The following is a 9816-nucleotide window of genomic DNA, read 5'->3' on the forward strand; positions in this document are numbered from 1 at the left end:
GATTCAACAAATATTTATTGCATAAGTATTGTAGATAAGAGCTATTTTACTCACTGAACATACACTGTGAGCAAAGTAGTAAGACAGCATATTTAAAGGCTGCCTTTTGCTTAAGTAAACATTGACCTGAACTTTGCAGGCTTGGTGTTTGTCCTTTATTCATTGAGCAAACATTTATTGAGGCCCTGTGCTAAGTACCAGAGATATACTAGAGAATGAGAAAGACAGACATCCTGTCCACTGCTGGAAGAAAGATAATAGATAAGGAAATGTAAATGCATGCTTGATTGCAAAATTATTAAAGTATCAGAAATGGAGTTTTTGTAATGGAAATAAAATGGGAGTCAGTGGTATGTGAGTCATTGATAAAATAAGGTAATTGGAAAAATTCTGCCTGAGAGAATGTTACTTAAGCTGGTATTCCAGGATGAGAAGTACACAGCCAAGTGATCAGGCCAAGGTGAGCATGTCTGGAAGATGGCAAAGCTTGAAAGTCCTCCTGGCTGAAGAACAGTGAGTGAGAAAAGTGGTTCAAGACATGTTGGGAGATGCTGATGGGAGCTACTGGCATGGTTGACTTTCTTTTTTTGCTTCCAATATACCATTCTACCTGACATAGAGAAAATGGATGGGAGAAGGATCATAAAGAAACTGCAGAGCAGGATGAACAGAAGGCAGAGATGGGAGGTTCAGTGATAACAATGCTCTATTAGTTCAGGAAAGAAAAAACAGTGATCAGCACTGGGTGGGTGGTATGGGCATGCCAAAAAACGCATTCTAGATATTTCTTAAAGGAGAAATGCACAGGATTACCAGATGATTGCACATGGGGAATGAGGAAAAGGAAGTAATCAAGTGTGCCAATAAATTTTTGGCAACCGAGTGAATAGCAGAATAAGCGTTAAGGTGTAGATGATAACCTCAACCAAAAGAGGGAGAAACAGGTTTTGATGTTATGGTAGTGATTGGAGATGATCACAAATGTTTGATTCTTTCTCTTCCTCCAGGCGTATTTTAAAGTCACACATGGCCAGGTGACCTGCCTTGATGAATGGGAGTGTGAACATGAGTATCACTTTTGTGTAGAAGCTTTGGAGCCAGTGACATCTTCTAACATTTTCTTTTCTCAGTTAATAATCAATTGGATATGAAATACTTAAAATTTCAGAAGAAATTTCAACTGGAGATATAATTGTGGGAGTTATCAGCCTTTAGATGATAGTTAAAACCAAGGAAAAGCTTGAGACTGCCTTGGCAGAGATATAAAGAGATCAGATAAAGGTTTTGTATAGGAATTCCAATATTAACTCTAGAATAGCTGAGCTGGAATTTCAAAAGCATAGTGAAAGAATTAGAAGAAAATCTGGAGAAGATGTCTGCAATAGCTGCTGTAACAGAGGACCCTACGTTGGCAGTTTAAACAAAAGAAATTTATTTTTTTGCAGTTCCCGAAGCTGGAAGTGGGAGATAAAGGTGGCAGCATGGTCACTTGTTGGTGAGGGTTCTCTTCCTGTTCTCAGATGCCGGCTTTGTCCATTTGTGGACTTTCCTCTGAGCACATGTGGGAAGAGAACAAACAAGAAGGAAGGAGCTCTGGTGTATTTTCTTAGAACACTAATCCTGTGGAATCAGGGCCTCACCCTTATGACCTCATTTAACTTTAGTTAGTTCTTTAGAGACACCATCTCCAAACACAGCCACATTGGGGGTTGGGATTCAACATACTAATTTAAAGGGAGACACATTCAGACATAACAGATGGCACAGAGAAAGCCTTAAGAGAAAACATTTCAGGAAGCAGAGAGTAGACTGTTTTAGTTGTTACTTTTATGTAGCAGACTGAGGACTGCCTATTGGGTTGGGCAACATGTAGGTAGTTGATGACTTTGATGCAATCAGTTTCAATCAGTGGTAAGAGAAAAAAAAAAAAAAAGCCAGACTGAAATGAGTTGAGTAGCAAGTGGAAATTGTACATCAGAGATAATGAATAGGCAACATAAGAAATATGGCTCTGAAGAAGAGCAGTGAAACGTGAGTATCTGGAAAAGGACAGGCAATGAGAAAGATTTCTTACTATCTTTATTTTACTTGATAGTAGATACTGGAGCTTGCCTGTGAAGAAAAAGGCCTTGTAATGAGAAAGATTGAGAATCCTGGAGAAAGGAGGGGTCTTCAGGAAAGTCCATGGAAAGTTTGAGATGGATAGATTCTGCATTGACTAGGGAAAATGATATTTCCTCTATTTTCACACAGGAAGAGATATAAAGTTTGGGTAAAAAAAGTGGGAAACAGATCAGATACTGAGGATCGTCTTTGTGAAGTACTAGGTAATGAGCCAAGCAAAAACAGGAGTATAGTGTTTGAGGAATGAGGAAAAACACATAAGACAGTCTTTCCAAGAAGTGAAATAAGTTTCCTCATGGATCAATAATTACTGAAGCATGGTTATACATGTAACCATTATAAGCCCAATCCTGAGAGAGAGGGGAGGGGATGAAAGAGAGAGAGAGAGAGAGAGAGAGAGAGAAGTGATTTTACTGATGCTATTGAGAAATGAATTAGGGTTCTTTGCTGGTGTTGGATCACATTTGTATGATTTTTTATGTGCAATTGTCAGCTGTGTGAGTGTGGACATGGAGGAGGCAGATGGTTATTACATTCATGGCTGTTGGAAGGACAAAGAAAAAAATCTGTTTGTAAGAAATTGACCATAATATTGGGCCATCCATTCCAACCTGAAGAAGAAAAGAAATATAAAGAAGTATGGAAGAAAGGAGGAGATAATGAAAGTGGAGAGGTCAATAGATGACAGGTCTTCATGATGGCAAGTTATTTTTGTGGGGAGACTTGTACCAGAGATTTTAAAGATTGAAATTAGGGAGACAATTACCTCTTTAACTTTGAGAGTAGAGCAGCTTTTGAGTAGAACAAATCTCAAGTAAATCTCAGGCATAAAATCTGGATGATTTAACGGATGAACTAATAGTCTATAATCTAAGAGTAGAAAATGATTGAACTTTTTGGAGATAAAATGAAGTAAATCTTGGCTCTACATGCCTATAAAATCAATAAAGTTTTCTAAAGAAGAAAATCATATATCAAAGTTTTTTTTTTCTGCTTAAAATATTTAAATCAATATTGTATTATAACAAACTTTAAATGGGCTCTACCCATAAAGTAGTTGTTACATACAACAATGGTAGTTGTTGATTTTTATTTGAAGAACTAGTTTCCATCTAGAACTCCACCACCAAATTCAACAGATTGATCTGTCAAGCAACTCTTCCCCACCAAATGTGCTCATTATAGAATCTATGCCTGGCATAGGAAATTCTCCTATAGGGCTGGAGAAACTTATAATAAAATTAAATTTCAATAGGTCTTGGATGGACACTTTCAAATTTTGTTTGACATGGCACCTTACTAACTGTGTGAAAGACTTGTTGGCTGAGTACTCCACAACTCAAAGTAGGTGTTGGGAAATTTCCATCTGTGTTTGCAATTTAAAAGCTAGTCTCATTCTGCCATTGGGAAAGAGGGAAGGGAAGTTCATGCCTGAGACGTTGGAGACAGTTCAAAAAATTCTCAAATGGGTTCCCCAGCAAAGTTAAAAAGTTCTTCATTCTCTATCTTCTTTGTTGTCCCCATTCTTACAAATTCACCTTGGGCAATTTTAGATACTATCTTGAACTCATCTTGGGTCACCTGGACCAGATAGCTTGTAAACACATCTGCTGGCCTCAACTGTTTTAGGAATGTTCTACTTCGGCCTAGGAGAAATTGCCTGACGGTTGATGGATGTGTCACACCAGTGTAAATGCTACCTTCCTGGGAGACATAATAACAGCAAAGTTAATGGATGTTTATCTTCAGAACTGGTAGGTTTCTTATAATATACTCCACAAAGCCTTCTTTTCTGGCTAGAGGAACACCGAAGTTCAGGATCAGATTATAATGCTGGTTGATGCTGTGAAAACTTAAAAAAAATGTTTTTCCTTGGAGAAATCAGGATGTTAGAATAAACATTTGTCTTGATTCTGAATTATTTGCTTTTCTTTCTCTTTTTTACTTTTGCAAAAGTAAAAATGGATTGTGCCCCTTATCTTTACTAGCCTTCGGGAGACTCCTGAGCTGCCTGGTGCAAGTGGGAGGCATCTCTTCTTGACAGATTTGATTCCATCTCCTGACAAGTGGGATGTGGTTTGTCTTAATGCTTAGACTCCTCTTGCTAAGGTGCATGGTACCTGTCAGTACATGGTCTCAGTTCTATGACCTTTTAAACTCATTTGGCCCATCTACCCCACAGCAGAGCTAATTTTTGTGGAGAACTGGACTATAGAATCACAGCAGTCTGGTGAAACTCTTACAGGGGATGATAAAGAAGGAAGGGAATGCTTTCCTCTCAGAATATAATGTTAGAAATAGATGCATGAATTAAAATCTATCAATGAACATATTGATTGTATTGGCTGTACCAAGACTGGACATGATTTTAGCCACATCTCTAGATGAGATGGTAGGTATAGGACAATTTGTCTTACCATTCTTAAAATTCAGGATCAAGAAAAATGGCCATTCACCACTCACTTTTGCCCTGGAAGTAAGTGGTCCAGTGCTGGCCAACACAGGTTCCTAAGTTATAGAGATAAGAACTGTGTCAGTGAGTGGAAAAAAGATGAGGTGTGAATGGGACATGGCATACTGACCTTTTCTTTCTTTCTTTCTTTCTTTCTTTCTTTCTTTCTTTCTTTCTTTCTTTCTTTCTTTCTTTCTTCACTTTTTCAATATGGTTAAAGGCAATCTCATTTCCAGAAATTGTATAAGCCAGAGTGGTATAAAATATTGGTGGTGAAGCAAGTTCATTTAGAAGTATGTAGAAGGAGTCCCATCACACCAGAGTTATATTCAGAACAACAGAAAAAGCAATAAGAACACAAAGGTGGTAGATGAAAGAAAATGGCTTAAAGATTCATGACTGTTGCCCTAAACATGGACTGCATTTTGACTTATTTACCATTTGGAGACTATGGTTTTCTTATGACAGAGGCAAGAAATTATTAATTTACCCACTTTCTGTCCTCGTCTTATTTCTCAGTAGTTTTACTTAGATTAGGAACTATGACTTTTCATGGCAACTGACATGGGCCTTCGTTTTTTACTCTAAAAGTCTTCCCTTCTAGATCTTGATGATTTCCCAAGTAAAAGATCTAGAACAGTAAAGGAAATTTATAGAACACAGAGAACTATTGAGGAAGCCTGGGTGGCTCAGTTGGTTAAGTGTCTGCCTTCAGCTCATGATCCTGGGGTCCTGGGATCAAGCCCCACATTGGGCTCCCTGATCAGCAGAGTCTGCTTCTCCCTGTCTCTCTGCCTTTCCCTCTGATGTACTCATTCTCTTGCTCTCTCTCTCTCAAATAAATAAAATCTTAAAAAAAAAAAAGAACATAGAGAAATGTCCCTACGACAAATATTATATTTCAGACTTTTGTTTCTGACACTATGGTAAGGCTAAATGTTCTGAACATACTTTCCATGCTGAAAATGTAGAAATATTGGGTAAAATAGAGAAACATAATTTTAAGTGCATAATCAAGTTCACTAAGTGTAAGTGAGCAAGTTTATAAATACACAAATATAATAAGGGATATTCCCAGAGGTCAAAATTAAGACAGAACTGAAAACAGTGTTAAGCAAGCCTTGATGCTTTAGCTTCCTGGGTTAGCTGCACAGAGATACAAGACAAGGCCTTGACCCTGTAGAAGAAGATAAGAATTAAAATTCCCCCACTTAGTAATGAGCTACATATTTAGGGAAAGGTGGGCCATGAAAAATATAAAATTGACCTCTGGAAAAGGGAGACGACAGAGAACCTTGTCTGCTTAGTTTTGGTACCAAATAAAAAATTCATATATTAATACAATATTAATAAACAATTTTTCTTCCTTGGATAATTGCTGTAATTGCACAGCTTAGGAAACCCTACACCAAGAATTAATTTAAATTATTTCTAGGTTGGCAATGCTCTATTCAGTATAAGCAAGCAGTACTCTCTGGAAGAAAACATCTTCACCTATGAGCACAAGATTACTACTGATTGATATCAGTCAGTTATATGTTTATAATCCTAAATTGTACAACACATACTCAGAAGAGCAGCCATAACCAAAGCCAGTAGAAACTATAAACAGAATAAGGTCAGCAAGAAATTAAGGTACTGTAATATAGAGGCATACATAAATTGACTGTGTAAAAAAGAAATAAAATATGGAGTAGAAAAAGTGATCCAGGTATGAGAGATTGATAAAAATTTATAAGGAGATTTATAAAAGAACCAAAAAGAACTTTGATAATTAAAAAATATAACTACTGAATTACATACCCCATGTTGATTAAACTGATCAGAAAGAACTAAAGAGAGGATTGGATGCCCACACTGAAGGGTTTGCTGAGAATACGGAAAAAAGACATGTAACATGTGGAAGGAGGTAAAGAGAAGATTCAAAAGTTTAATATGTATCTGACAATATTTCCAGGAAGAGAGAGTAGGGAAGATTCTAGGCATTGTTTGTAAAGTTAGTGGATAAAATTCATTCATAATGAAAGTCATTAATCCTCAGATTTACTGAATCACAGGTTGGAATCAGAAAGATATCCATACTTCAATACATCACAGTAAAACTCTGAAACATCTAAGACAAAGAGAGATTTGAAAGAAGTTATTAAGGAAAGACGAATTACCTGAAAAAGAATGACAGTTCGAGGGAGAATGGCCTGCCCAGCATAACAGGAGAAGCAATAATAATATAGTATTTTCTTCAAAGTGTTGAGAGAAAATAACAAAGTAGGGTTACCAACCCAGCTAAGTAAAAATTCAAAAGATAATGCTTCAGAGAAATACCAAATATTCAGTAAAGGGATTTCTAAAGAACATACTTCAGGAGGAAAAACAATATTAAGCAAATGCATTGTTAAATTGGAACAAATCCAAATAAACAAGACTAAAACAATAACAAATGATGTGTCTGTTTGGATAAAGGAAGGAGAGAAAACAGCATAATATGTAAAATAGGAAGGCATAGTAGAGTCTGTGCTCCAAGGTAACCACATGGCTCAAAATGAGGATAAAAATAGTATCTTCATATTTAGTTAAGCATGCATGTTAACACAGAATAATTTCACAAATTATGAAGAAAATATAGAATTAATATAATAATCCAAAGGAAGAAAGGAGGGGAAAAATAAAGAAACTCAGAAGAAGCAGTACAAACAGAAAAAAAATCAAATGAGATCGGAAACATAATTTCAAATATATTCATAATCACAAGTTATAAAAAGAGTTATAAAATAGTGTTGTCTAGACTGCATGAAAATATCTAACTATCTATTCTTTGCAAGATGCAGGTTGAACCTAAGGACACAGAAAACTGTGTGGAAAATAATATGCTAGCAGGTATAAGTAAAAAAGATATGATGTAGTTATATAAGTAAACATAAAGGCAAAACCAGTATTAGAGATTAAGAAAGTCAGTATAAGACTGACAAACAGTGAGGGCGGTAGGGTGGGAGGACTAGCCGGGGTTTCAGAGTCACAGCTATGAGCCAACTGAACCTGAGCAGTAGTATCATCAATAACTAGTTTACTAATAGGCTTGTCAAGGTAGAGATTGTTTGGTTTACGAATTCTACATCAGGATTGACATGAGGACAAGATGAGAGAAAAATGACATTTTCTCACATATTCCTGGAAACATAGCAGATCTTTAATTAATTATTTTGCCTTGGTTTCTTTTTTCTTCCCTCTCTACTTTTCCCTCTCTTCTCTCCAAATCAGGAGCTTAACCGAACAGTACAGAAAGAATTAATTTTAGGCTTGAAATGAAAAGTCTAGAATCAGAGAAAAATATATTTTCTTAATTAACGATGCATCTTTCAGAGGACATAATCCTAGGATCTCTTGTGTCCTCTGTTAGAGAGTAAAAGTAAATACTAATCAATGTAGTTAGAAGACATTTTCTTGAGCATTAACCAAGTCAGAGGTGAAGAAAGTTTAAATGATGATCTTTTATATTATTGATACATAGACTTTACAAACGGATGGAATGGAGTAGGAAAAAATACCTGAGCCCATAAAAAGTAGAACAATAAAATGAACCATATTTTTAAAATTCAGACACAAAACTTTTCCAAATGTCTGAGCTAGTAGTCTTGCTAAATAACAAAGGGACAAATGAGAGACACCTAATTCTGTTAATCTTCCTGTTCCATCAGTGGAGAAGAAGTTGGATGGGAGGAAACATTTTCAGGGTTGTGCTCAAGTAAGGGAGCAGCTCTGGGCAACATGCTGAATAATGATCTCATCAAATCACTTACACTAAAAACCATGAAAAGAATTTCACACTTTGTCTGGCTAAGAAAACAATTTTATCAAGTGCATGATCTCAAATGTGCTGAGATTTCCTTTTCTCTTTTCTCTTTTTACTGTCTTGCTTCAGTGGATATGCTACCTGGAAAAATGAAAGGCATTGTTGATGACAGTTCTTTAAGTGGAGGAAGAACAATGCATGGCATTGATGCACTGACTGCTGAGTCTGGGAAGATATTGAAAAGTTGAGCTTTTAAGTGGGTTGGTATATTAAAAAATACATATTTCTGTTCACTTTCTCATGGTAGTTTTAATTTTCATAATTTTATTCCTTTTTATTGTGAGTGTTAAAGCCAGAGGTCCTGAGATCCATGTTCGTAAATGAACACTGGACTTTCTAGAAATGCCTTGAAATTGTGTGCAAAATTTGTATTTGCATGCATGTAATTTTTTCCTCAGGGCAGGGAAAATAATATTTTTCATATTTTCAAAGTTCTTTATGACTAATAAATAGTTTAAGTGTAGTATTGGCGTGTGTTGTCTTTTGCCACACTTTGCGCTTTTGCCTTTCTGTCTCCTGCCCTTCTGACCCTCTGGGTCAAACCTAGGTCTTCCCCTTCCACCTGTAAGTGGAGCTACCAGAGGAAACAAATATTCACAAAAAGCTAAGAAGGAACTCAAGATAAGGAAAAAACTCATCCCGATCAGCAGATAAGGTCTTTACTGGCAAGCACCGGGAAGCTGGCTGCACCCTGTCTGACCTTGCAAAGGAGCTCCCTCTTTGTTCCATGAAGAGACGTACTTTTGTGCTGTTAAGACAAGGGTGGAATGCCCAGGAAGAAACCATCATAAGGCAATGAAGATAGGACTTTGTCCTCTGAAATACTATGAGAATCAGGAGAATGGCAAAATGTATCACCACCATTGTGTGACACATTCCTTCCTGGAAAGGTGGTGTTGAAATTTTCATGGACAGTCAGTCACTTTACCATGTAGGACGGAAGCTGTGTTGTCAGAACCATGCTTTCAACAAACTTGTGTGCTCAGAAAGAATGATGAGTCCCCCAAAATAGGCAAGACACTCACAAACCCAAACAAATCAACCAAACACAGAGACCATTTCCCAGTTGTCATAATAACAAAAGTGAGAATAATCATCAAGAAGGCATAAAATAGCAAAAATCCTCTTCAGATTAAAAACCAAAATAAATCAAACATTTTTTTTTTCAAACATGTTTTCCAACTAATAATCTCTTCTTCAGCTCTTCAGGTTCCCTCAATCATGGGAAGACTAAAAAGACCAGGTAGAGGTGAGGGTGAAGATTTGCTATTATTTCTGTCATGTATTTTAGCTCTAAAAATCTAAGCCACAAACTCTCATTACTATTTTATGTAATCAATAGTCACGCACCCCAGCATTTATAGCAGTAATGTTCACAAAAGCCAAAATATGG

General features: G+C 36.5%; 1 long non-coding RNA gene across 1 annotated transcript; it reads left to right on the forward strand.

The window, feature by feature from the left end:
- Positions 1-1686: 1686 nt before the first annotated feature.
- LOC111091704 lies at positions 1687-9461 on the forward strand. Its single transcript, XR_005376081.1, has 4 exons — positions 1687-2031; positions 3754-3878; positions 8493-8623; positions 8971-9461. It is a non-coding gene; the product is annotated as an uncharacterized LOC111091704 (long non-coding RNA).
- Positions 9462-9816: the final 355 nt, after the last annotated feature.

This window comes from Canis lupus, chromosome 22, assembly GCF_011100685.1.
Source record: "Canis lupus familiaris isolate Mischka breed German Shepherd chromosome 22, alternate assembly UU_Cfam_GSD_1.0, whole genome shotgun sequence".
In the NCBI taxonomy this organism is placed as follows: Eukaryota; Metazoa; Chordata; class Mammalia; order Carnivora; family Canidae; genus Canis; species Canis lupus.